At 41.4% G+C, this 25,714-nt stretch overlaps 1 pseudogene; it reads left to right on the top strand.

The window, feature by feature from the left end:
- Nucleotides 1-18,471: 18,471 nt before the first annotated feature.
- Nucleotides 18,472-19,061, top strand: LOC121154291 (annotated as a pseudogene).
- Nucleotides 19,062-25,714: the final 6,653 nt, after the last annotated feature.

Raw genomic sequence — 25,714 nt, 5'->3', positions numbered from 1 at the left:
CGCATTTCAGGATATGTTATTTCCAAGATGTGGAAGTTCAATGATCAGGTTCAGAAAACATCTATTAGCACGATTTCCCATTACCCCCACCCTTGAACCTCCACATCTTTGAACAACGAAGAGAACTAAACCATATGGCTCTTTTTTTCTTTTTAACTCACACTGCAAATGACCACAAGATCCTGATAGAAATATAGGAACAACTCTAAACATCAAGACGTTAAACACAAGGTGACAACTTCCCATGGGTGGGGAGTCAGGAGCCTTGGGTGCTAGTCTTGGCTCCACCCAACTGTGTAGAGTAAATGCTGGAGAGTCACTTTAATTTACTTTGTGCCTCAGTTTGCTCATTTGTAAAGTGTTAATAAGTGTATCTGCCTAAGGCTAACTTGGCTGGATATTGTAAACTCGCTGTTCTAAGGTTTTCTCCCTCTGTATCCTCTGGAGTCGTGAGGCTCTGGGCTGGAGATGTTACATCTACTCTTCTTGTTCCACCATGCATCCATATTCTAAAGACTTAACTGTCCTCAGCCTGGGACAAGTGAGGACTGCCTGGGATTTAATGGGCTCTGCATGTCACACAAACACCACAGACAGAGCAATTTATTGGAAAGCTCATGGTCCCTTTCTTATTTGGACATTCAGTAATGGCACAGGATGGCCATAAGTCTAAATGTCCACCCTTATAAATAGCACTGTTTAGTTCCTAGGAATACATCTTTTGTGCTGTTCTCAAAACAGCAGGTGGCTGCCCCTGAATACTGTTAAGGTTTGTGGGCTGTGCTGTTCCCAAAGATGGAGACCCACACTGTTTTGACACATAGAGAGCATTTGAATGATGGAAGTGCTTAGATAAGAGGAAAAGCAAATTAATCGATTCTTCATATCTCTCTCTCAAAAGAATAAGTACATTTTTTTTTTTTTGCTCAGGCATTGTTCTCTAGTAGCACTGAATGTGTGTGTGTGTGTGTGTACTCATATATTTAGGATGGCATTTCACAATTGTTGCACATGATGACTAAGGAATATTTTGCAACACTGAGTGATGTATATTCCTTTCATATTTTATCTATTGGGGTGAAGTTGTCTACTTGGGCCACTGTATTTAACCAATGTAATTGCATTTTCTCATAGTTCTAAAGGCAGGAAGTCCACATCAAGCTATCAACAGGACTGGTGTCAGGGAAGACCTATCTCCTTGGCTTGTAGGTGACCTGTTCTCAAGGCAGCCTTATGTGGCATTTTCTGTGTGCTAGCATAAAAGGAAAGCCTTGGTTTTTCTTCGTTATGTAAGAGTACCAGCCCTATTGATTTAGAGCTCCACCCTTGTGAACTCATGTAACCTTAATTACCTTAAGGCCCCATCTCCAAGTGCAATCACTTTGGAGGCCATGACTTCAACATGAATTTTGGGAGGACAATTCTATGTGTAATAGAAGGTGTCATTAAAACATGAAGCTTTGACAAATATTAGTTTAATAAATTCTGAAATAGGAATGGTTTTATCTTTTATAACCCACTTAAGAACATTTATTTAAATGTTAAAAATTAAATTAAAATTTCAGACTTTAAGTAGTATAATCTCAAATGTTGAGGTTTATTTTAATGCATATTTGCCTTTTAATTTCAATCAGTGCTTTTGAGTACTTCAAAAAGACATAACTTTTTGAGAGTTTGTGAAATAACTTTTTGATAGAATATAAAAAATTCACATTTTTACATTTGCTTTAGCTTAGCTTTTATGAAAATAAAGTTTCATTTAAATTTTAATCACTAATGTTGATGAAACATTGCCATGAAGAAATCTTAATTATTAAAGTTTAGTTAATGATTTTACTAAAATAAAAGCAGCCAAATAGCAGATTGCCTATAAATGTTGACTGGGTAGATAGAATGCAGTTTTGTTTTTCTTAAGAGTCAGCCACTTTTAAGAATATAGATTCTACTCATAGAAATGTGTGATCTGAGCAGTTTCTCAAATGGAAATATAACATGAATTGGGAAGAAAGGCTTCTCGGAGCCTTTGTTAAACACTCTGTGTCTTCTGGAATAGCACTTTCCCTTCCAAGCTTCTATTAAAGAAAAACAGAGTAGATTGTGAAACTTAAGCAAATATTTTAGACAAATAAAGGCTCTGAAAAAATTCTGTATTTCTCAAGAATTTTGCTTTGAGTCCCTTGCCCGGAGCAGTATAAATGTACACACACACACACACATACACATGACTGCGTGTGTGCTGTGTGCAGCTGGCATTCTTCTCTCTCAGGAGTGCGTGGGAAAGTCCAACAAGCAGTAGGAGAAATAAACAACTGATGGGGATGAGAATTATGTATTCGTATTTCCAGGGAGGGACTGAAAGAAGATTCTTTGAAAAGGTCTTCCCTTGGAAAAGAGTGAGGCATTATATCAGGATGCTGGTTTAACTGATTCTTTTTGTGTGTGCTATTATTGAGAGCACATCATTCATCTGGTTCTGTGTGGGCTGGCTAATTGGACTCTTCCTTTGCTCAGATGGCCCAGTGTTGGCCAATGTGTTTGCTAGTGTGTAACTGTGTGCCCTTAGCTGGGGTACAAGAGGATGGAGAAGGTATAGTATGACATAAGTGTTTTGGAAAAACAATCAAAAGGATGTTTCCACTGCTGGTGAGATCTGTGCTGTGAATTCTTGGTTCTACTAAGGCTTTATGAAATTGGAAATGAGTTTCATCTCCCTTTGTTTTCTTCTCTGCTCTTTTCTCTTTCCTCTCTCCCCCTTTTTCCCTTTTGCAGTATGGGAGTGGTAGTGCTGGATAATACAGTCAGAAAGGTGAAGCAAGAGAAAACAGATTCTGAAAAGTTATGTTGCCTGATCTTGGGTCTGCCCATGGCACTAAGCAGCCGAGGCCCTTACAGCAACTCTGCTGGAGTTTTCCAGACCATAAAATTAGAAGTTTGTTTACTGACTGCTAATAAGTTTCCTTCTAGTTCTTAATATTTAGGAAAATTTTGAATATCCTCCCACAAAGTTCTGCTTTATTTTTTAACCCCCTTAGAAGCAGATTTAATGAGGTTTAGAAATGATCTACACAGGTGGCTCTCAGGAACCTCCTGGGATTAATGAGTTACAAGCTCCTCAAAATTTGCAGGTTTTACCTGTAGTCCTGATTTTGAGTCAGAAATATTGGTATGAATAGATGATGTCTATTTTTCTTTGATCTTTGACTGAAAAACCCTAGATAGGTCAACCCAGTAACACTGGGCACTCCTAGCACATAGACCTCTTTTCTCTGAGAGTCATCAAGTCAGAACTGAGACTTCATTCCCCCAGATGCTGGCAATAGATGAGCTCTTTTTTTTTCCCTAGATGGTGGCTCTTGGTTATCATTCGAGTCATTCTCTGGATATTTTCCTAAACCAAAGCTTTTCAGGCTAATCATTTGTTGCAGTGGTACGATATTGGTTGGTACACATGTGTTTCATATTGAAGTGCTGGGTTTGAATCCCAGCTCCACTCTTTTGATTTCAGTTTCCTGCTAAAACACAACCTAGGAGCTGGAATAAGTATTTGTACCCCCTTCTACTCAAGTGAAAGACCTGGGTTGATTTCCCAGCTCCTGCTTTGGCCTGTACTAAAACCAGTTGTTGTAAACATCTGGGCGGTGAACTAGTGGATGGGAGATCTCTGTCTCTCTCGCTGCCTTTCAAATAAAATAAATAAAAGTGTAAACCAAGACTTCTCAGTCTCAGCACTATTGGCGTTTTTGACTGGATAATTCTTAACTACTGGGGGATATTCTGTGTGTTAGATGTCTAGCAGAATCCCTGGGCTCTACCCACCAGATAACAATACCGTATATACTTTTTTTTAAAAAAAGATTTATTTTTATTTTTATTGAAAAGGCAGATATACAGAGATATATATCTTCTGTCCAATGATTCACTCCCCAGGCAACCGCAACTGCTGGAGCTGAGCCAATCCGAAGCCAGGAGCCTCTTCCAGGCCTCCCACACAGGTGCAGGGTCCCAAAGCTTTTTTGGGCTTTCCCAGGCCACAGGCAGGGAGCTGGATAGGAAGCGGGGCTGCTGGGATTAGAACCGGCGTGCAAGGCGAGGACCTTAACCACTTGCGTCACCCCACAATACCATATATACTTTGTTCTGACAACCAAATATTTCTCAAGACATTACCAAATGTCGCCTGGGGGACAAAATCGCCTTGATTCAGAATGACTGTCCTGAAATAAAAAGACTACCTCACCCAGGGTCACAGAGAGGTAACCCATATCCAATGACTAGCTGAAGTGGATTATAAAATACAGGCTCTCTTGCCTGAAGGCAAGACCTCTGAGAGGGCTAGATCATCCTCAGGGTTGTAACCGCATTGTAGTTCCACTCCTTCTTCAACTCAGTCATATCTTTGTCCTTCCCACCATGGGCACTGATTCTGAAGACAGTGTCCAATAAACTTCTTGCATGCAGACATTCAATTCAGTCTATTTTGTGGAGGAACCTAATTTGAGACAGGGTTTCTTAGAGAAATGGTTGACTCCATGTCTCAAATAAGGGAATATGGTTGAAAATCCAAGAACATGCAAGCTACCAAAGAGTACCAGGGTCACATCAAAGTATTTAAGACTCAATTTAGATCTATTCTTACTGGCCAGATATGGACAAAGATGAATATATTTTTAGATGTTTATTTATTTTGTTTATTTGAAAATAAGAGTGATTGGGAGAGATACACACAGAGAGACAAACACTGCCTTTCATGGGCTAGCTCACTTCTCAAATGACTTTTGCATCCAGCACTTGACCACATAGTCAGTTCAGATGAAGGGTAAGATGTGGATTATTAAAGAAGAAATGATAGAATTAGTCCCTGACTTTTTCTTAAAGATTTATTTTTATTTTATTTTTTTATTGGAAAGGCGGATATACAGAGAGGAGAGACAGAGAGGAAGATCTTCCATCCAATGATTCACTCCCCAAGTGAGCGCAACGGCCAATGCTATGCCGATCCGAAGCAAGGAGCCTCTTCCAGGTCTCCCACGCGGGTGCAGGGTCCCAAAGTTTTGGGCCATCCTTGAATGCTTTCCCAGGCCACAGGCAGGGAGCTGGAAGAGAAGCGGGGCTGCCAGGATTAGAACCGGCACCCATATGGGATCCCGGGCGTGCAAGGTGAGAACCTTAACCACTTGCGCCACTGTGCCGGGCCCGAATTAGTCCCTGACTTTGAACAATGAAAATCAGTGGTTGATAACAGTTAAAAAAAAAAGAGAGAGAGAGAGATAGGTCAGAAACCAGGTGTCCCTTGGGAAATACCACAATGATGTAGTAGCCTTGTGGAACCCTTAAGAGGTAGTTATCACGATTACTCACTTATTTCATCAATTGTAAGTGTGAGGATTCCCTACATTTGATAATTTGCTGAGAGGGCTTATAGAACTTGCTGAAAACTGTTCACTAATGGTTATGGCTTATTGCAGTTAAAGGATTCATATTAAGATTGGGTAAAGGAAAAAATGTACAAGCAGAGTCCAGAAAAGTTCCCAATGTTGATATTCTAGTTTTCCTCTACCCATTACTTTCCCATAACTCATGTTTGACAATCCACAAAGTGCATTGTTCAGTAGGGAAACTCAGCTGGGCTTTCCTGCCTAGGTATTCTGTCTGGTTGACTTCTCACATGACTCTCTGGGTCAGACATCACCAAGCCCTCACCTACATCACGTTGCTACACTAGCCATTTTGACCCAAAGCCTCCAGGCAAACAAAACCACTGTGATCAACACTGTATGTTAGAAAAGATCACCTCCCAGAATTGAGGACAAAGGCCAGATTTATTTTTGGAACGGATTAAAATCTTTGGTACATATTTAGCAAAAACTAACAGAAAAACATTGAACCTGGATTTGCTAAGCCTTTAGATCCAACTGATTTTCAGGAACATAAGGGATACAGAACATGTTAAATGACACCATAAGAAAACCAATTCATGGGAAATTCTACAAGCCAGAATTTTTAACAAAAATTGCAAGAAAAAAAAAAAAGAGATGGAAAAGAAGTATAAGCTAAAGTAGGGTTAGGAGACATGTTGCTCATTTGCAGTGAATTTATTTGGATCCTGATTCAAATAAAAAATGTGAAATATTCATGAGAGTATTAGAGAATTGTGAACACAGATGAAAGATTTGATGACTAGGACTGATTAATTTTTGGTAATTGTGTTTTTCTCAGGTTTAAACAGTAAAATGAGTATTTTTAAGAGATACTTATTGAAGCATTTATAGTTGAAATGATGTAATGTCTAGGATTTGCTTCAGAATAGCCTGGAGGTGAGTTAATGTTGTCTGGGGTTTGAGCGCAACAAGACTAGCATGGGTCAAGCACAAAAATTTGATTTTTTGTGTTAGTTAACATGATCATGTTTGCTGCTTTGAAAAAAATGACAAATGATTATGTAACACAGCTCATGGCTTTCACTGATCTTGCTGGTGTACAATTAACCAATTCGGTAATCTCCCAGTTTTTTCTGGGTCTTTGAGAGGAAAAACATTGGTTATTTTTGTTGAAACCTGTAACCAGTATAGTGGTTGAGGTTATATAGTTGTTGCCAAGAGATATGAATGTATGTACACATAATGGATATGTTTTGTTTATTTTTTTCAAGATAAATTTTACTGTTTTGCTAAAACAGTGAATTTATTTATTTATTTTAAAAGGTTTATTTTTTTTATTGGAAAGGTGGATTACAGGGAGAAGGAGAGACAGAGAAAGATCTTACATCCAGTGGTTCACTATCCAAAAGGCTGCAACAGCTGGAACTGAGCTGATCTGAAGCCAGAAGTGAGGAGATTCTTGGTCTCCCATGCAGGTGCAGGTTCCCATGGCTTTGGGTCATCCTGCCTGGCTTTCCCAGGTCATAAGCAGGGAGCTGGATGGGAAGTAGAACAGCTAGGACACAAACTGGTTCCCACATGGGATTCTGGTGTTTGCAAGGTGAGGATTTACTGATTGAGCCATCATGCCTGGTCCAATAATGGCGAATTTAATATGAAGAGACATTATCTTATTCTGGTAAGACCAATATGTTGTAAAGTTAAAAGCTTCTTGTATGCTATTTAAGTAGATGTTTATTTCTATACTATATGTACATGATAGAATATTGAATTTATTAAGAAAAACACCTTATAACTGATGAAGCATTGAATATTTATTTTGCTTATAACAGTAGGAACAAATTGTCGTGTATCCAATTTATTCCAAATGTCATTAAGATACTCTTATTTAAAACTTGAAGATATGTGAATTGGTTCATCTACTTAAGTATTTTTAAAACAAAAGTCTCCTTCAGAAAAGGCTATAATTCCTAACTAACACCTCTTGTTTGCAAATTTATATTTTCACTATAACTAAGACTATAACCATTTATCTTTTTAAAATTATTTACTTTTCCCCCAAAGATTTATTTATTTGTTTATTTATTTATTTATTTATATGAAAGGGAGAGTTGCAGAGGGAAAAGGGGAGAAGCAGAGAGAGATAATCCATCTGCTAGTTCTCTCCCCAAAGGGCCATGATGGGACTGAGCCAGGCCAAAGCCAGATCCAGGAGCTACCTCAGGTCACCCACACAGGTTCAGGAGCCCAACTACTTGGGCTATCCCCAGCTTTCCCAGGTGCATTAGCAAGCAGCCAGCATTGGAAACTATATCCTTATGGGATGCCACTGTTGCAGGTAGTGGCTTAATCCACTGAACCAGAGTAACAGCCTCTGTATTTAGACACCTGCAATTTAGGCGCCTATCTTGTCTTGGAAAATTTCTTACCACATCTGATTTTCCCATATTCAAGCCTACAGCAAACTATGACTTATGGTATAATCTGTTATATGAATAGCAGAAATATACAAAGGCTCAAAGAAGATAAACAGATTGCCTGAAATTCCTAGAAGCACAGCCACAAATGAAGCCTGATTACTATGACTAATTCTTTAATTCACAGGCGATGTATGCCAACAAGCATCAAGAATTTCCAGAGAGGCATGACCTCATCTAAAAAACAAAATATAGTGCCAGGAATCAACCATCTAGGAATCAAAATCTTTAATACTCAGATGCATATTTCAAAATAGCAGTTTTAAGGAAACAATGAAATTCAGTAGGGCACTGAGAAATAATTCCATGTAATAATGTAATTGATAGAGATATTAAAGTAGTTAAATAAAAATCAAGCATAAGTTCTTCAATTGAAAAGCATGCCAAGTGAAACTACAAATGTGATAGAAGACATTAATAGCAGAGTAGATGAAGCAGGAGAAAGAATGAGTAAGCCCAAACACAGCCAATTTGAAAGTACACAAGTGGAGGAGGAAAAAAAAAATTAAAAGGAATGAGTAAAGATTATGGAAAATATGAGCCATTATGAAAAGAGAAAATATTCAAGTTACTGGGTTTCAAGTTAGACCTGCTAAAGGGATCTGCAGAAAGTATATTTCAAGATATAACGATAGAAAATTTTACAAACCTAGAAAAAGACACAACTATCCAGGTACAAGAAGGTTAAAGATTGTAATTCGGATTTAGCCAACCAGGTGTAGCCTAAAACATGTGATAGTCAGGCTCTCCATAGTGAAAGAGAAGATTCTTAAAACTGTAAAGTAAGGAGAGAATGACCACAAAAGGGTCCAGCTTCACGAGACTGCAGACTTCTCAGCAGAAATCATGCAGTACACGAAGGAACAGGATGACACTTCCACAGTACTGGAAAAGTCACCAGCCAAGAATGTTGTATCCAGCAAAGCCATCCTTCAGATATGAGGCAGAGATGAAGGAATTCCAAATGAAAGCTGGTCACCACCTGACCAGCCCTGGAAGAAATGCTACAGGGTAGTCTTCAAACTAAGTAAGAGGTGCTAATAACTAAAAAGAAAATATCATAAGGTAGAAAATTCACTGGGAAGGGTGTCTACACAGACTCAGATGTCCTGATACTGCAAACACGGTGTTTAAAGCATTTATATCTTTACTGTATAAAGTAAAAAAAAAAAAAAAAAAAAAAAACCACTACATTAAAATGTTGTGAGACAGACAGTATTGAAAAGAGTCAATTTTTAAAAATTAAAAAAAGTATTTATTTATTTTTATTGGAAAGGCAGATATACAGAAAGAAGGAGAGACAAAGCAGAGATCTTCCGTCCGATGGTTCACTCCCCAAGAGGCCACAATGGCTGGAACTGTGCCAATCCGAAGCCAGGAGCCAGGAGCTTCCTCCAGGTCTTCCACATAGATGCAGGGTCCCAAAGCTTTGGGCCGTCCTCAACTGCTTTCCCAGGCCACAGGCAGGGAGCTGGAAGGAAAGCAGGGCTGCTGGGATTAGAAGCAGCGCCCATATGGGATCCCAGTGCATTCAAGGCGAGAACTTTAACTGCTATGCTGTCGCGCCAGGCCCTATTAGGGTTTCTTGTCTTAGTTTTTCTGTCTCTTTCTCTATTTTATTTTTTTTAAAAAGATGTTATTATTTATTTTTATTGCAAAGGCAGAATTGCATCGAGGAGGAGAGACAGAGAGAAAGTTTTTCCATCTGCTGGCTCACTCCCCAAGTGGCCACAATAGCCAGAGATGAGCTGATTTGAAGCCAGGAGGGACACAAACCAGCACCCACATGGATCCCGGCACATGCAAGGTGAGAATTGTAGCCAATAGGCTACTGCACTGGGCTTGTCTCTTTCTCTATTTGTACAGCTAGTGTTCAGTTATTATCATTCCAAAATAGCTCTTTATATCCAAAGGTTTTTTTTTTTTGGGGGGGGGGGGTAAGACTTGTAGTAATCACCGAGCAAGAATTTGTAATAGATTTACTTTACCAAGCAAAGTATCAGAGTATACCACTGGAGAGAATTACCTAATCACAAATGAAAAATGGTAAGAGAAGTAGAAAGAAAGAAAAGGGATAGAAAGAAAGAAATAATGAAAGAAGAAAGGAAGGAAGAAGAGAGAAAGAAAGAGGAAGAAAGAAAAGAAAAACAGAAGAAAGATATCTGGATAGATAGATGGGCCTGGTATGGTAGCCCAGTGGCTAGAACCCTTACCTTGCAGGCACCAGGATCCCATATGGGCATCAGTTCATATGCTGGTTGCTCCACTTCCATTCCAGCTCCCTGCTTGTGGCCTGGGAAAGCAGTAGAGGATGGCCTAAGGCCTTGGGACCCTACATCTGTGTGGGAGACTCAGAGGAGGCTCCAGGCTCCTGGCTTCAGCTCAGCTCAGCTCTGGCCATTGTGGCTACTTGAGGGGTGAACCAGTGGACGGAAGAACTTTCTGTCTCTCCTTCACTTTATGTATCTGCCTTTCCAATAAAAAAATAATTTAAAAAAGGAAGAAAGTATGAGAAAAAAGAAGGAAAAAAGGGGGGGCCCAGCACAGTGGCGCAAGTGGTTAAGGTCCTCACCTTGCACACCTGGGATCCCATATGGGCGCCGGTTCTTATCCCGGCAGCTCTGCTTCCCATCCAGCTCCCTGCCTGTGGCCTGGGAAAGCAGTCGAGGATGGCCCGAAGCTTTGGGACCCTGCACCTGCGTGGGAGACCCGGAAGAGGCTCCTGGCTTCGGATCGGCATAGCATCGGCCATTGCGGCCGCCTGGGGAGTGAATCATTGGACGGAAGATTTTCCTCTCTGTCTCTCCTCTCTGTATATCTGCCTTTCCAATTAAAAAATTTTTTAAAATTTAAAAAAAGAAGGAAAAAAGGGAGAGAGAAGTAGAGGGAGAGAGGGAGAGAAGAAGCAAGGAAGAGAAAAAAGAAACTATAATAATAATATAAAACAAGCATCAAAATGGTACTAGCATGACCTTACCTTTTCATTATTACCTTATATATCAATAGATCGCATTTTCCAATTAAAATATATAGAATAACTGACTGAATTAGCAAACAGGACTCAACTACATGCTACATGCATGAAACTCACTTTGCTTGTAAGGACACACATAGATTGAAAGTGAAGGGATAGTACAAGATATTTTCAGATAGATCCAAAAGAAAGCATGAGTGGCCAGACTTCTATCAGGTAAAAGTGATTTAAAATCACAAGCATTGAAAAGAGACCAGGAAGGTCATGGAGTGATAAAGGGCTCAATAAAATGTAATAATACTTACAAATATGTATGCATCCAATATTGGAGCACCCAGATGCATAAAGGAACAATGAACAGCTTAAAAGGGAGAAATAGACTCTAATCCAGTAATAAGGAATTTTAACATCATGTTTTTGGAAAGGGTAGATGATCTAGACAGAAAAACAACAAATCAGTTATGTCTAACCAACAGTTACAGAACTTTCTTTCCAACAATTGTAGAATACACTTTCTCAACAGTCCAGGATAAATCATATGGTAGGTCACAAAACTTGTATGTAATCACAAAAGACCCCAAATAGCCAACATGATCTTGAGAAAAAGGCATTATACTGTGTGACTTTAAAATGTGTTACAAAACTACAGTAATTAGAGTCAGATTTTGCACCCCGGGGTTCACAAACCCAACACCCACCTAGAAGGCGGGCCCCAGGGTCTGGGACAAGTGACCCACACCCCACCAGTTTCCCTGTCCCAGAGGCTCAGGAACTCATCCCCCACCACATATGTGGGCCCCATGACCTGAGCCAATCTACCCTACCCCTGTCACATCCCTTGTCCCTGGGATTCATTTGGCCCAGGCTGGCTTGACTCACCTTATTTCAGCTTCTGCTGTCTTACTCAAGACTTTTTTTTTTTTCTTCAAAAGAAGACATACAGATGGTGAACAGGAGAGTGAAAAACTGCTTGACATTAACGGGGACTCACAGATACCTTACCAGGTAGGACACAAAAATAAGTTATTCCTCACTGGGGAATTGAAGATTTCTCCGCACACCCCTCCTAAAACTGTTCTGTGCCTCACCTGTAGACATATGCCTTGTTAAAGTTATAAGCCAATTGGGACTAGCCCAAAATCTGCCAAGTTCAGTAAAATTATGCCTCAATACAATAAACTGCTAAATACAAAAATGAAAATAGACACGAGACAGCTGAATAGTATCCTATAGCCATTTTAAGGTGGATAGAAGCCAGTTGTACATAAACTAAAATTGAAATGTCAATGAAGTAGTCACAGGATGTTGTTGAGAACTTGCATTTTCTAACATATCAGTGACTCAATATCATGTCAATTAACTCCATAATGTTGTAAACTGTTGTCGATGTTACATTATGGCTTTTAATTGGTCGGAATGATATTCTGCCAGCTCTGCTTTTAGACCAGAGATGGTCTCCCCAAGAAATGGTTGAATTTATCTGGCCAATAAGATGCTGGACTCTATGCATGGTACATGCTTGCAATGAAAGAAACAAGACTGGATTTGAACTGTAATACTGCAATAAGGTGGAGCAATCCGCCATGGGGGGAGGGCACGGAGAGGGGAGGGCACGGAGAGGGGATGGGGGAACATCAGAGCCTATGAAACGTTGTTATAAAATGAAATGCAATTAAAAATAAGTGAAAAAACTGCTTGACATCACCAGTCATGAAGGAAATGCAAGTCAGAGCTGTAATGAAACACCGTCAGACTGGCTGTTATAAAAGGAAGACTGATAACGCAGGCCGCGGTACGGATGTGGAAATAAGGAAACCTTTGACTTTGTCTGGCGGCCCTGTAATTTGGTGCAGTCATTGTGGAAAACAGAGTGAAAGTTCCTCAAGAAACCAAAACTGGTTCGGTCATGCGATCTAGCACATTGTTTGCACTACTGTGTTTACATTACAATGCTACTCACAGCAGCCAAGAAATGAAAACAGTACAAGTTTGTCTACCAATGAGTGGATAAGGAAATGTGGTACATTTGCACACTGGAATATTAGCCATAAAAAGAATAAAGATTTGTCATTTACAATAACATGGATGAAACTAGCAGTCATTATATTAAGAGAGAAACCAAGCAGAGAAAGACAACTATCTCACGATGTCACTCATACGTCATGTCTAAAAATTAGGTGATCTCATGGAAGTTAAGAATACAGTAGGGTTTGGTATGGTGCAGTAGCCTAGTGTCCTTACCTTGCATGTGCTGGGATCCCATATGAGCACTGGTTCTAATCCTGGTGGTCCCACTTACTATTAGTTCCCTGCTTGTGGCCTGGGAAAGCAGTCAAGAATGGCCCAAAGCCCTGAGATACTGCACAGGAACCTGTGTACAGGGTTCTAGATCCACAGCACAACTGATCAGGGTATCTTGCACCCACATGGGAGACTCAGAGGAGGCTCCTGGCTCCTAACTCCTGGCTCCTGGCTATGGATCCGCTCAGCTCTGGCTGTTTTGGCCACTTGGGTAGTGAATCAGTGGATGAAAGATCTTTGCTATCTGTCTCTCCTCCTCTCTGTATATCTGACTTTCCAATAAAAATAAATAAGTCTTAAAAATTATGTCCCATACCTTTCTGTTAAACTGCTACAATCTAATATAAACAATTGAGTTTAGAAAACCATGTTTATGGGCCCCGTGTGATAGTAGGAAGCTGGATCCAGAGCCCGATACTCAGAGGCGGGCTGCAGGCGTCCCAGGCAGTGAAGTGTGTAATCCTCATTGATATGCTCATCACACCAGGGACAAAGTGACAGTAGTTTTGGTGGTGTCTCCTATTTTTCTCGAAACACCTGCAAGCTTTCTTTGTGTGGAGAGCTCAGTTTTGAAATGCAAAATAGTGAAAGTAAAAATTCTTCAATTGTTTTTTCCTTGTTTTTTGGTGTGTGTGTTTGAGTTCTTCCTTTCACACCTGAGAATTGCTGAGGCTGAGTGAAAGGTGTTTCAGGGCCTCCTCATCATTTTGCATATGTTGTTAAATGGCATAATAAAAGCTTACAATCAGATATAAAGGCTTCATAAAACATCAAAGCCATTCTAGCAGTACTTTGCTACAAAAATACAGGACGCGGGCTCATTTTGATTAATTTCTAAAAGTAAGCTGCTGTGAGGCATATTCAATTTGAAAGTATGTGCAGCTGGTAGAAATGACGAGCCATCACAAAGATAGTACTGCAGTTGGCAGCGTGGGTCCGAGACAGCTACCTGTTGTGGTTGTGAAGCTGTTGTTTTCTGACTTTACCAGTGAAGTTAAAATCTTCAATGTCAAACAGCGCGGAAGGGAGCCAGAGTTTCAGTCTTACTTGCTACATTCAGTGTGCCTGTCAAAAATAGATCCAAAAGCTATGGCAACTGAAAAATATTTGTTTTAATCAGTGTTTGGGAAACAAATGCTGCTATTTGGCTTCCGGATTGGCGTCTTCAGTGCTGATAATGGCAGATCCAATTCACACCGAAGTCTTACAGTGCTTGGGTTGTTGTTAAATTCTCACATGGACTTATTCTGTTAAACTTTTTTGGCATGTTTGTACATTTTTGCTTTTGGAGAGGTCTCTCTTTGTTTTGCTTTGGTGTTATGCTTATCCATTTTATGTACCCTTGAAGCATAAGAAATAACTTGTTACATTGGATCATTTATATGTTTTTTTAAATGTTTCCTGATCTGTATGCAAAGGTGTTATTTTAAGCATTTTAGAAACAGAATAAATAAAACCGTTTTGAATGAAAGATACTTAAATTGATGTAGAACGATTATACACATTTATAGGATACAGTGTGCTAGCTAAATGTGTGCATAGGATGTGTGTAATCAGCCGTGAGTGCTGATCTCAGTTAACTGTGCCTTCAGTCCAATAAGGAAGAGAAGCCACAGGCCAGGCGTTGGGCTGAACCTGGAGAGGTCAACAAAGGTGACTTCACGTTGCTCTACATAATTAAGGCAGGTACACACAGGCGTTAGAGAAGGCTTTATTGAGAGAATAAACTTGAAATTGAATTGTAAAGGATATGTGAGAATTACCCAGACAAAGTGGAATGAAGCAGAAGGTGTACTCTAGCAGAACGAATCGTGTATAGCTGGGGAGGTCCAGGGATGGCAAAGATGCCCTGTTCAGTCATGCTGTACATCGAGAACTCTGATACAGGAACCAAATTCATGGTAGCACTCTCTATAAGCCAGATTAGTGGTTTGTTAAGCTATTAGTGCTGTATATAAACCAGAATGGTGATTTGATAATCTGTAATGAAAAAAGGTCAGGAAGACCAAATCATCCATGATCTGAGGATTTTCTTCCTTGTTAGATCTATATGAGAAGCTTGTTTGTTGATTCCAATATTGGAATCAATTAAGGGTTGCATGATTCAGAGATTTCTAGTCTATGATTGCTGCTCATCACTATATGAATGTGTGTATATATAGTGGAGAGAGCTACCACTGAGATTAAATGGGTGAACTTGGAGTGCCTTGTCCCCTAAGCACTGCTGAAAACATGCATTGATCATCATTTTTCCCCCATGATGCTCTGTTCTGTTAGCATTTTTTTTTAAATTTCTGTCATCTGAGACAGCTACTTCTTATTCATATATATGCGATCTGTTGTCAGTCTTATTGTGATTCCATAGTGTCTCTTGAATCTATTTACTTCCTTTAATTACACCGCCCACATGATCTCTTATTTGTATTACTGACACAGCCCCCCTCAAAGCTCATATTCTCTCATGGTTTTGCCCTCCGCCAATCTCGTCTGCGCGCTATGAGCATGTGAAGCCTCTCTTTAAACTCTTGAATGTATTCTCATGGCTGTGGAATCGTAGCTGTTAGGATCTTGACAGAAAATGATTCCTTGCAGATTTTTCAAAGGAAGAGGCTTCAGTGAAAATATTAGCTCAGATATAAGGAAGCACAGTATGAATGGGAAGGAGCTGAGGGACTGGCAACAAGAGCAAACTGTTGAGGGGACAAGAAGAGGCAGTTACTGGATCACCATGTGAACAGAAAGGCTGGCTAGAAGAGTTGTGTTGCAAAGGGTGCAACTACTCCCATTTCATACGAAGGGAATGGGAGACACCATGACTTTGCACTTGTCTTGCACAGACATGATCTGCTGAGCTTCTCATTACCTGTATCCCATGGGGAAACCAGTAGGAAAGGTGTAGGGAGATGTGATCTGTAGGGGGGGGGCATCCTACTGGGCACAGTGGGCATCGTGCTGGGCAGAGGAAGGTAGCAAACAGACCTGGGCAGAGACGTGGTGAGATACAGCCAATGACAAATAATCAACATGCGTTTAAAGTCCACATAATTTGGCAAAGTTTGCTGTTTCATTTATGATCTAACACTTTCAGTTTCCTTCAGTCTCATACCCTCTATTCCCTTCAAATCGCTACCAAGTAGCAAATCATGCAAATTGTTTGAAATCCTATAGATGTACCTTATTTGTACATGGTTTCTATAGGAAGTATTTGCATCCTGGTTTCATCCTTGACCCTATTATAGAATATTAATCTGTCAATCCATCCTTTTATTGCCTGAGATAGAAATTGTATTTTTTTTTTTGCACATCCTCTGTGTCAGGCATAGTAACTGTCACATAGCAGGCACTAAATATATATATATATATATATATTTTTTTTTTTTTTTCTGCTTCACTGAAAACAAACATAATGGTGCCATTTATCTACCACATCTACAGACCTGCAGACTTACTTCACCTGCAGGTCACGGTCTTCTGTCTTAGAGAGACTTTTTACTTACAGATCATTGCCTTCATCATGGTTGAGTCTCATAGCTTAATTCTCCAGTGGCCCTTTAATTTCTGTTGTTCCATGAGCCATCTTCTGGGCAAAAAGGGCAGAGGACCACTTGATTGAAAGATGTGTAGGATTTGGCACTTAAAATGGAGGGAAAGGACATTCCAGGTTGAGGCAGGAGGTTCAGCTGGGCTTGTCAGGAAGCATCAAATCTAGGCAAATGTAAGGAGGGGGTGAGGGGAAGGACAGCCAGATGGGTCAGGTCAGATGGAGCCCACGGGTTGCTAGGTGAAGGAATCTGAACTAGATTCTGTGGACGACAAGGACTGTTGGTGGCTCTAGCTCAGAAGGAGGATCTGGGGGCATCCGCCCATTTAGAAGATGCATTGTGACCTTGCAAATGCCCACCTCGTGCTCATGCCTAAAATAACTGGCCTATAAATCTGCAGGGAGGCTGGACTGACCTCACTTCCTGTGCTCTCTTCTCCCTCTAGTCTCCCTGGACGTTACCTGATGACACATCTCCCTGGGAGCATAGACTGGTTGTTTTAAAACTTTAAGAAAGTTTTAAATATAGAAAAAAAAATCTGATTCCAGAATGTAAGGGGTTTAAGTTTCAGAGACCTTGAAAAGGGAAAAGAGAAAAAGAGACTAGTTTCCTTCATGAAACTAAATAATGGTTTTTTTTTTTAAAGATTTATTCACTTTTATTGCAAAGTCAGATATACAGAGAGGAGAAGAGACAGAGAGGAAGATCTTCCATCCAATGATTCACTCATCAAGTGGTTGCAACGGCTGGTGCTATGCCAATCCGAAGCCGGGAACCAGAAACCTCTTCCAGGTTTCCCACATGGGTGCAGGGTCCCAAAGCCTTGGGCCATCCTCGACTGCTTTCCCAGGCCAGAAGCAGGGAGCTGGATGGGAAGCGGGGCTGCCAGGATTAGAACCGGTGCCCACATGGGATCCCAGGGTGTTCAGGGCGAGGACTTTAGCCGCTAGGCCACGCTGCTGGGCCCAGCTAAATAATGTTTTAAAAACCTGAGCTGACCTGTTGTTTTCTTCCTTTTCTTTCTTTTTTTTTTAAAGATGTTAATTATTTTTATTGGAAAGTCAGATTTTTCAGAGAGAAGGAGAAACAGAGGGAAAGAGTCTGCTGGTTCATTTCCTAAGTGGCTGCAATGGCCGGAGCTGAGCTGATCTGAAGCCAGGAGCCAGGAGTTTCTTCCAGATCTCCCACACTGCTGCGATGTCCTAGGGCTTTGGGCAATCCTTGACTGCCTTCCTAGGCCACAGGCAGGGAGCTGCATGGGAAGTGAATCAGCCGAGTATGAACTGGCACCTGTGTGAGTTCCTGGTGCATGCACAGTAAGAACTTTAGCCACTAGGCTACCACACCAGACCCTGACCTGTTATTTGCTAGAACTGAATATCTTCCTAGAGTGCCTCTATTTACCCTGGATGTCTTTGTGGGAAATATTGCCTCATAGAAAAGGATTTAGCCTTTGCATATTTCTTTGTTTCTCATCATTTGTAGATATTTAAAAACTCATTAATTTAGGTTGTGGCATGTCAGATTGAATGTTCTAGTAGCAAAATCAGGAGAAGCAGCAAATCAAAAGTGCTGGTTGCCTTTGCCAGAGGATGGGCTTTTAGTTTTTATTTTTTTCATGTAACTCATTGGTTGATTGTTGGTGAAGTGTAAGGTATACTGCTCTAGGAGTTGGCTGTCCTGGGATATTTTTTCTAATTTAGTATCCCATAAAAATGACAGAGAATTCTAGGTAAGTAAAGCATGTTGTATGAAAATGCACATTGAGGGTTTCTTTCTTTGTTGTGTAAATTGCAAGAATGAAGACTATTTTCAGCAATCAGACTGCTGATATTCCAGAAAATGTCGATGTGGATATGAAGGGATGTATGGTTCTTGTGAAGGGTCCCAGAGGAGCCCTATGCGAGCACTCTAGTCAGTCCCTAACAGGTAGAATTCAGCCTCCTGGGAAAGAAAAAGAAAAAGTGGGGGAGCAGAAAGGAGCTGGCAACCATTTGCTCTATCTGTAGTCACAGGCAGGCTTTGATCAAGGGGTTGACACTGGGCTTCTCTTACAAGATGAGGTCTGTGCAGGCTCACCTCCCCATATTCACGAGAAATCAAAATTTCTTGGGTGAATAGTACCTCTGAAGGGTAAGAATGAGACCAGGTGTTGCTTAGTCAGTATCTCAAATCCAGAAAGATGACCTAGTCCTTGAAGGAGATGACATTGAGCTTGTTTCAAATTCAATGCTTTCAAGCTGCCAAAAAAAAAAAAAAAAGAAAGAAAAAGAAAAAAAGCAGCTGCTTTGATTCAGCAGGCAACAGCAGTTGAAAAACAAGGATATCAGGAAAGTTTTGGATGGTATCTGTCTCTGAAAAAGAAACACTTGAGCAGCGTGATGAGTAAGATCTAAAAGCTTTGTGGCTACAGAAACAAGAACCCGGATTCTAAGTCTGATTTGTGGTATTTTAACAATGCAACAAAAGATCTCTTGATCTGAGATGAAAAAATGTAGAGTTGAGGGCTGTGGAAGAAAACAAGAGCAGGTGAGTTTTGCTGGGGTGGGGGGTGTGGGTGGCGTACATGAGCAGGTGGGAACATTTAAAAGACTTGGGGAGGCAAAGAGGAAGTAGGATGTAGCAGCTTCCTGGTTCTGAGTGCTGCTGTTGTGGCTTTCATGTGCCTCTGTGGCAGCATGTGACACAGAGTTCCAGGTGTGTTTCCCCAGAGGGACCGAGCAACTTGAGGGTGGAACCTTTTATCTTTGTGTGCATAGTGTTGAAAACACACACAGTACTTCAGAAACTTACGTCAATGAAAATATGGCAGGTTCATTCTGTGAAAAAAAAAATGCAACAGATTTCCACATGTGCTTGTATAAATATAGGAACAGAATAATAGAGATATAAAACAGTAATTTCATCTCAGTTGCATCTACCTTGGGATAACACAGCTTGGCTATTTCTGGAATCATTTTTTTATAAAGATTTATTTATTTATTTTACTTAAAGATTAGAGAAAAGGAGAGACAGAGAGGAGAAAGAGAAATCTTTCATGCTATAGTTCACACCCCAAATGGTTGCAACCCTTGGAGCTGGGCCAGTCTGAAGCCAGGAACTTTCTCAGCGGTGTACGGGGCCATGTACCTGGGCTGTCTGTGCCGCCTTCCCAGGTGCCTCAGCAGGGAGCTGGATCTGAAGTGGAGGAGCCAGGCCGTGAATCAGCACCCACATGGGTTGCCAGCTTTGTCACTAGAGGCTTTACCATGGTGCCAACCCTTATTTGCGGAATCATTTGTGCACTACACGACAAGGCCACAAGGCCGAAAGGCCTTGCCACTTTGCCCTTTGCTGGTTGGGTGATCTTGATGTCTCCTCCATAGCAGTAATCCCTACCTTGCTGAGCAACATTAGGATGAGGATTAAAACCTAAGACTTGACACAGGTGGGTGTTCTTTTCTTGTGTAGCAGTCATATCCCAGCCCCTCGCAGAAAGCAGGTTTCAGGTAGATGTTGGATGAACTGGTTCTGGTGTTCTGTTCCTACTGTGACCATTGCTTCCTGTAAGGAGACACTCCGGGCCTTTCTCACTCAACAGATCTTGCCTCAGAGGAGAAAGATTGTGGTGCTTTCCCTCCTTACTATTGGTTTCATTTACTTTTATTTTTTTATTATTAATTACATTGCATTATGTGACACAGTTTTATAGGTACTGGGATTCCCCCCACCCCTCCCAAACCCTCCCCCCATGGTGGAGGTTTCATTTACTTTTGAAAGTTCTCTAATGGAAACTTTGACGCATACACGGAGCCACCTCCCTATGCCTCTCATTTATTGTAAGAAATTATAAATGATTTGTGGATCTTGTTTCACTTGCTTTTCAAACTCTTTTCTTACTAATATATGTTAAAACAAGCTCTAGAAATGGAGTCATTTTACTCTATGTATCTTGAGCCAATAAGATCTTTTAGCGTTTACAAAACCATCATGCCATTATCATTCCTGAACAAAAGCAAGAAGAAATCTTTAATTTTATCTAGCAGTTTTTCTTGTTCTAATTTTCCAGTTGTCTCAAGATACTTTTAATCTGGTTTTTTCAAATAAGAATCCAAATTATGCACCCACATATATAATTCCTTACAGTTAAATTTCCAATGCAGCATAAAGTTGTGTGTACCTGGGAGGCAGTTTGTGGCATCCAGCCAAGAGCGACCCTGGCAGGTAATATTCCCTCCTGATTTTCTAAAAACATACACACAAAAAGATACAGCTTCCAATCCTCTCCTTGTTGGCAGCACCCAGTCTACCCAACAGGACAACTCTCTCTTTATGAGACCCTGGAGTGGAAGGTTTTGGGGGTCAGTCATCTACCATGGGTCCTTCCTGTGCATTGCCTGTGCAAGCTCAGTTTATTCAACTTGGCTTCACCACCCGGTGGCTTACGGCAGAAGGTGAGTCTTACAGGTTACCCCCTCCAGCCTTCCAAGCAGCAGGTGGAAGAACAACCCTCTGGCGAAGGAGTGGCAGCTGTGTTGTGCCTTACAGCTCCCAGCCTCCCCAGCCCCAGGGAGCCCTTTGGTCTCTCCAGGAACCTCAGGAAAAGGGGGCGGGGAGGGGAATTTAGTGCTCCGTGTCTGGTGGCATCCTATTGTGTTTCTTGGAAATCTTTCTCCCTGGAATGTTTGAAAGCCTGCCTTTCCCTTCTGTCACTCATTTGTTTGGGGGAGTAGTGGGGGAGAGGCTGAAGGTACAAATGCACGATACCTGGGAAATGAACAAATGCAGTGTTGTTGCTTCAACACAGTTCAAGTGCGTAAGGCTCGTAGCAGTTAATATTTAGTGAGCATTTATTATGTGCCGTATTAGTCCCCAGGGCCACCCTAACACAGTACTTTAGGGTTGCTTAAACAGTAGCTCTAGAGGCTGAAGTTCAAGCTCACAGTGTTGGCAGAGTTGGCGGAACCTTCCAAGGCAGTATGGGAGAATCTTCTCCATACCTCTGTCTCTGGTGGCTTGCCAGCCATCTTGGTGATGCCTTGGTGATGCCTCTGAGGCATTCCACTTGAACTCACAGAAGCGTCTGTTTGCGGTCTGCCTTTGTCTTCCCATGACGTCTCTCCCAATGGGCACATCTGTGTGCAAGATTCTATTGTTTATCAGGACACCAGTCGCTTGACAAGATTACCATGCTGATCGCATCTGATTCTTTCTGCAGGGACTCCATTTCCAAAAAAGGTCACATTTTGAGATTGGAGCTTAGACCTCAACATAAATTTTTAGGGAGGTAGTGGCAGATACAATCTAGCGCATCACATACTCCAAGTGTTGAACTTGTATTTTGGTTTTTTTGATTCCCACAGCAACTCTTCCAGGTAGGTAATGTTCTCGTTTTAGCAATAAGAGTACTGAAGTAGTTCAGGACTAAGCAATATTACAGGGCAGAAATAGGATTTAGAACCTACACACCTTGATTCTAAAGATTTCTGATTCCTGAACCTAAGTTCTAAATATTTCTTTGTCTTATTTCTTTACCTACCCTTCTCATATTAGTTGCAGGGAGTTAATTGCTAGTAATTGATGAACTTTAAGTAGAAAAATTTCCATGGCGGCATAACACTGCCACCCGGTGGTAAGATGATGACATAGCTTCCAATATAGTGGCAAGTTTTGGTTGCATGATATGCAGAGGCCTTGTTCCCTAAATAATCTAATAGCAGCAAGCAATTCTGCTTGGTTCTGCTTTAAACCAAGCATAGGATGTATGAGAACAGTGAACAAACAGCATAACCACTGAGTCCCTGAAGGTTTATATATTTTGCTAATGAAAGCATGTAAATCTCAAGGGCCTATTTTGTGGTAATGCATTTGTAATGGATTTATATGTTTGAAATCTGATACCTGATCTTGCTGTAGTTTTAAAGAGCAGTTTTTCCTAGTGTCCTTAGACTGATGAATCAATCTAGTCATTATTTATTTCTGTTGTTCAAATTTAGGATTCAAGATCAATTAGCAATTAATAACTATGTCCTATGCTTTGAAAAAGAAATAAAGAAGTAGCTGCGTGGAGTAATTGGCTGTGTTGCATCTGCATCTTGGGGTGTGTTCAGTTTCCTAAGCCTTCATTTGGTACCTCTGTCTTTGATTTGCTATTCAGCATTACGAATGTTGTACAAGTTTGAAAGTGATGTGGGCATAAAAATACTCAGAGATGAGCTGGTAGCATGGGCCTTTGGCACAGTGGTTAGGATGCCACTCGGGATGTTGCATTCCATGTTAGAGTGCCTGGGTTTAAGTCTCGGCTTTGCCACTGATTCTAGCTTTCTGCTAACATACTCTGGAAGGCGGGAGGTGACAGCTCAGGGACTAGGGTCCCAGGCACCCAAGTGGGAGACCCAGATTGAATATCAGGTTTCTGGCCCAGCCCTGGCAACTGTGCACATTTGGAGGTGTGACCGGCTGATGCAAGGTCTCTATCTATTTTTGTCTCTCTGCCTTCTGAATGAATAAAAGATAAAATTAAATTGGTAAAATGAGCTAGAAAAAAATCATATTGAAATGAAATAATTTTAGGGCCTGGCACAGCGGCTTGACTAGCTAATCCTCCCCATTTCAAGGATCCCATATTGGCACCAGTTTGTGTCCCAGATGTTCCACTTCCCATCCAGCTCCCTGCTTGTGGACTGGGAGGGCAGTCAAGGACGGCCCAAAGCCATAGGACCCTGCATTCGCGTGGATGACCCAGTGGCTGCTAGCTTCAGATAGGCTCAGTTTTGGCTGTTATAGCTACTTGGGGAGTGAACCAGCAGACAAAAGATGTTTGTTTCGCCTTCTCACTGTAAATCTGCCTTTCCAATCAAAGCAAAAAAAAAAAAAATTCAAAAAGCAAAGAATTTTAGAGCTGGAAGACACCTTAGAGCTTATCTGATATAGATGACACACTGTGTTTGAGGTCTCACGTTGGGAATCTTGGGTAAGCGGTATTTCTGAAGTGACATTCTTGTGTGGGGCTTGAAACATCTCTCTGCAGCCTGCAAGGACGTGGCAAAGCTGGGTCTGGGGGCAGAGCCTGAGCCACTTTGAGGACCAGCTTACTGACAGCTTTATTGGCGACATTATTGTAGCCTGAGTCAGCGATTCCCAGCCCCTCTCAGCCACAGCATCCTGGCCAACTGGCGCATGTTGTAAGTATTATGTTATAGTACCAATGTTTGCACATGCTTTTCCCGAAAGAATTTCCAGCAAAGGGAAAAGTTGTAAGCACAAAGACTTTCTTTCCCACCCAGAGTTATCTGAAAGTACTTTTACATATGCATACACTTGATATTGGAAACCAATAGATGAAACTGATGTATCTAACGTCAGGGACTTCACGGGGTCCATTGCAATGGTCTCCTTTTCCATGAGTGCCACAGCTTCCTCTGACAGTGAGAATCCAGCTCTTAGGGCTTCAGCGAGCTCACTTATTTCACCAGTCTCTCTGTGTGCAGTTACCCATTGCTGCTGCTGCTGCTGCACCCCTGGGTGGGTGGGTGCAGTCCTTGCTCACCCAGACCACAGCTGTACCAGATCTCCCCCACCATCCCCTTCACAGACAGCTTCCTCTCCCCGTGCAGGCCTAACACTCTTCTTCGAGAAACAAGTCTCGCCCTCCCCAACTTCTTGGCTGCAGATGCCTTCCTTCCTTTGAGTTTGGGCCCCAAGTGTTCAGTTACAGAAAGGAATGGAAGGAACAGAGGAAGGAATAAATAGAAGAGCTGCAAGTAATTTGAAAAAAGAAATCTTCTCAAGTTCTCTTCCACTTGCCTGAGTTGTGATTGATCTTTTCCCTACCGGGACATCAACTCCATGAGCAGGAGCCTGTGTTTGTCTTCTCTGCTACGATATCCCTAACATTTAATGTGGCTTCTGACATAAAATAGGAATGCTTAAAACTGCTCACATAAGCAAGACTAGCATGAGCAAGAAAAGAGGCTTACATGCTAAGAAATGAACCAAACTTGTAACTTAACTTATCCAAGCCCCAGCTCAAGATCACCCCTGGGATACCTCTAGCGTGATGTGTGGCATGAGGTGTTTTAGAAATGCCTGGGAGTGGGGACATCCAAAGGTTTATCTCATCCTTACATGTCATCTGTCACAGTGGGAAGAAAGCAAGCTTGGGAACTGTTTTCTAATGACAATCAAGCTTACAGCTTGCTGAATGATCCTCGCTCAGTGAATAAGCTCCACGTTCAATCTGGACATAGCAAACACTGCAAATTTGTTAAATATGTGAAATGCAATTGTTAGAGAAATGGAGTTAGCTAAACTCAGGATAGCATAGCTGATGAATAAAAAGAAACTGGGGGATGGTGGTGCTTCATCAGGCTAATCCTCCCCCATGTGGCACTGCCATTCCATATGGATGCCAGTTTGTATCCCAGCTACTCCACTCCACTTACGGCCTGGGAAAGCAGCAGAAGATGGCCCAAGTCTTTGGGACCCTGCAAGAAGCTCCTGGCTCCTGGCTTAGGATCAGCTTAGCTCTGGCTGTTGTGGCCATTTGGGAAGGTTGGGGGTGAACCAAAGGATGGAAGATCTTCCCTCTCTCTGTGTAGAATCTGCCATTCAAATAAAAATAAATCTTAAAAAAAGAAAGGGAACAATTAAAATATGGGGTAAGACTGGCTGTGCACAGACACAGAAGGAAAAGATCTGTGGCTTGCAGGGATGACACACTTCCGATTGTGAAATTGAAGGGAGGCCTGGTCCACTCTGGTTATCACTGTACTCCCTTCATGGACTAAGAGTGGATCCTCACTTTAAGTTTAGTGATGTAACCAAAGGAATCTACTAATACAGTGCACCAGCTTAGAAGGAAGGCTTCTTTCCAAGCAGGAGTGCATTTAAACTCAGGTTACTCAATCGCCTCCTCCACCAAAGGACAGAGTGTAAAACAGGTCCTGCCAACCTTTCAGCTGGTATCATCTGGCAGTTTTCCATTTACTGGAAGGTGTGTCATTCACCCATTCCACAAATATTGAATCCTGTGCTGCCATAGGTTGCAGGAGGGACAGTGTT

This window comes from Ochotona curzoniae, unplaced genomic scaffold, assembly GCF_017591425.1.
Source record: "Ochotona curzoniae isolate NIBS_2020 unplaced genomic scaffold, NIBS_Ocur_1.0 contig_2723, whole genome shotgun sequence".
Lineage (NCBI taxonomy): Eukaryota > Metazoa > Chordata > Mammalia > Lagomorpha > Ochotonidae > Ochotona > Ochotona curzoniae.
This window is presented reverse-complemented; position numbering and strand designations above follow the sequence as displayed.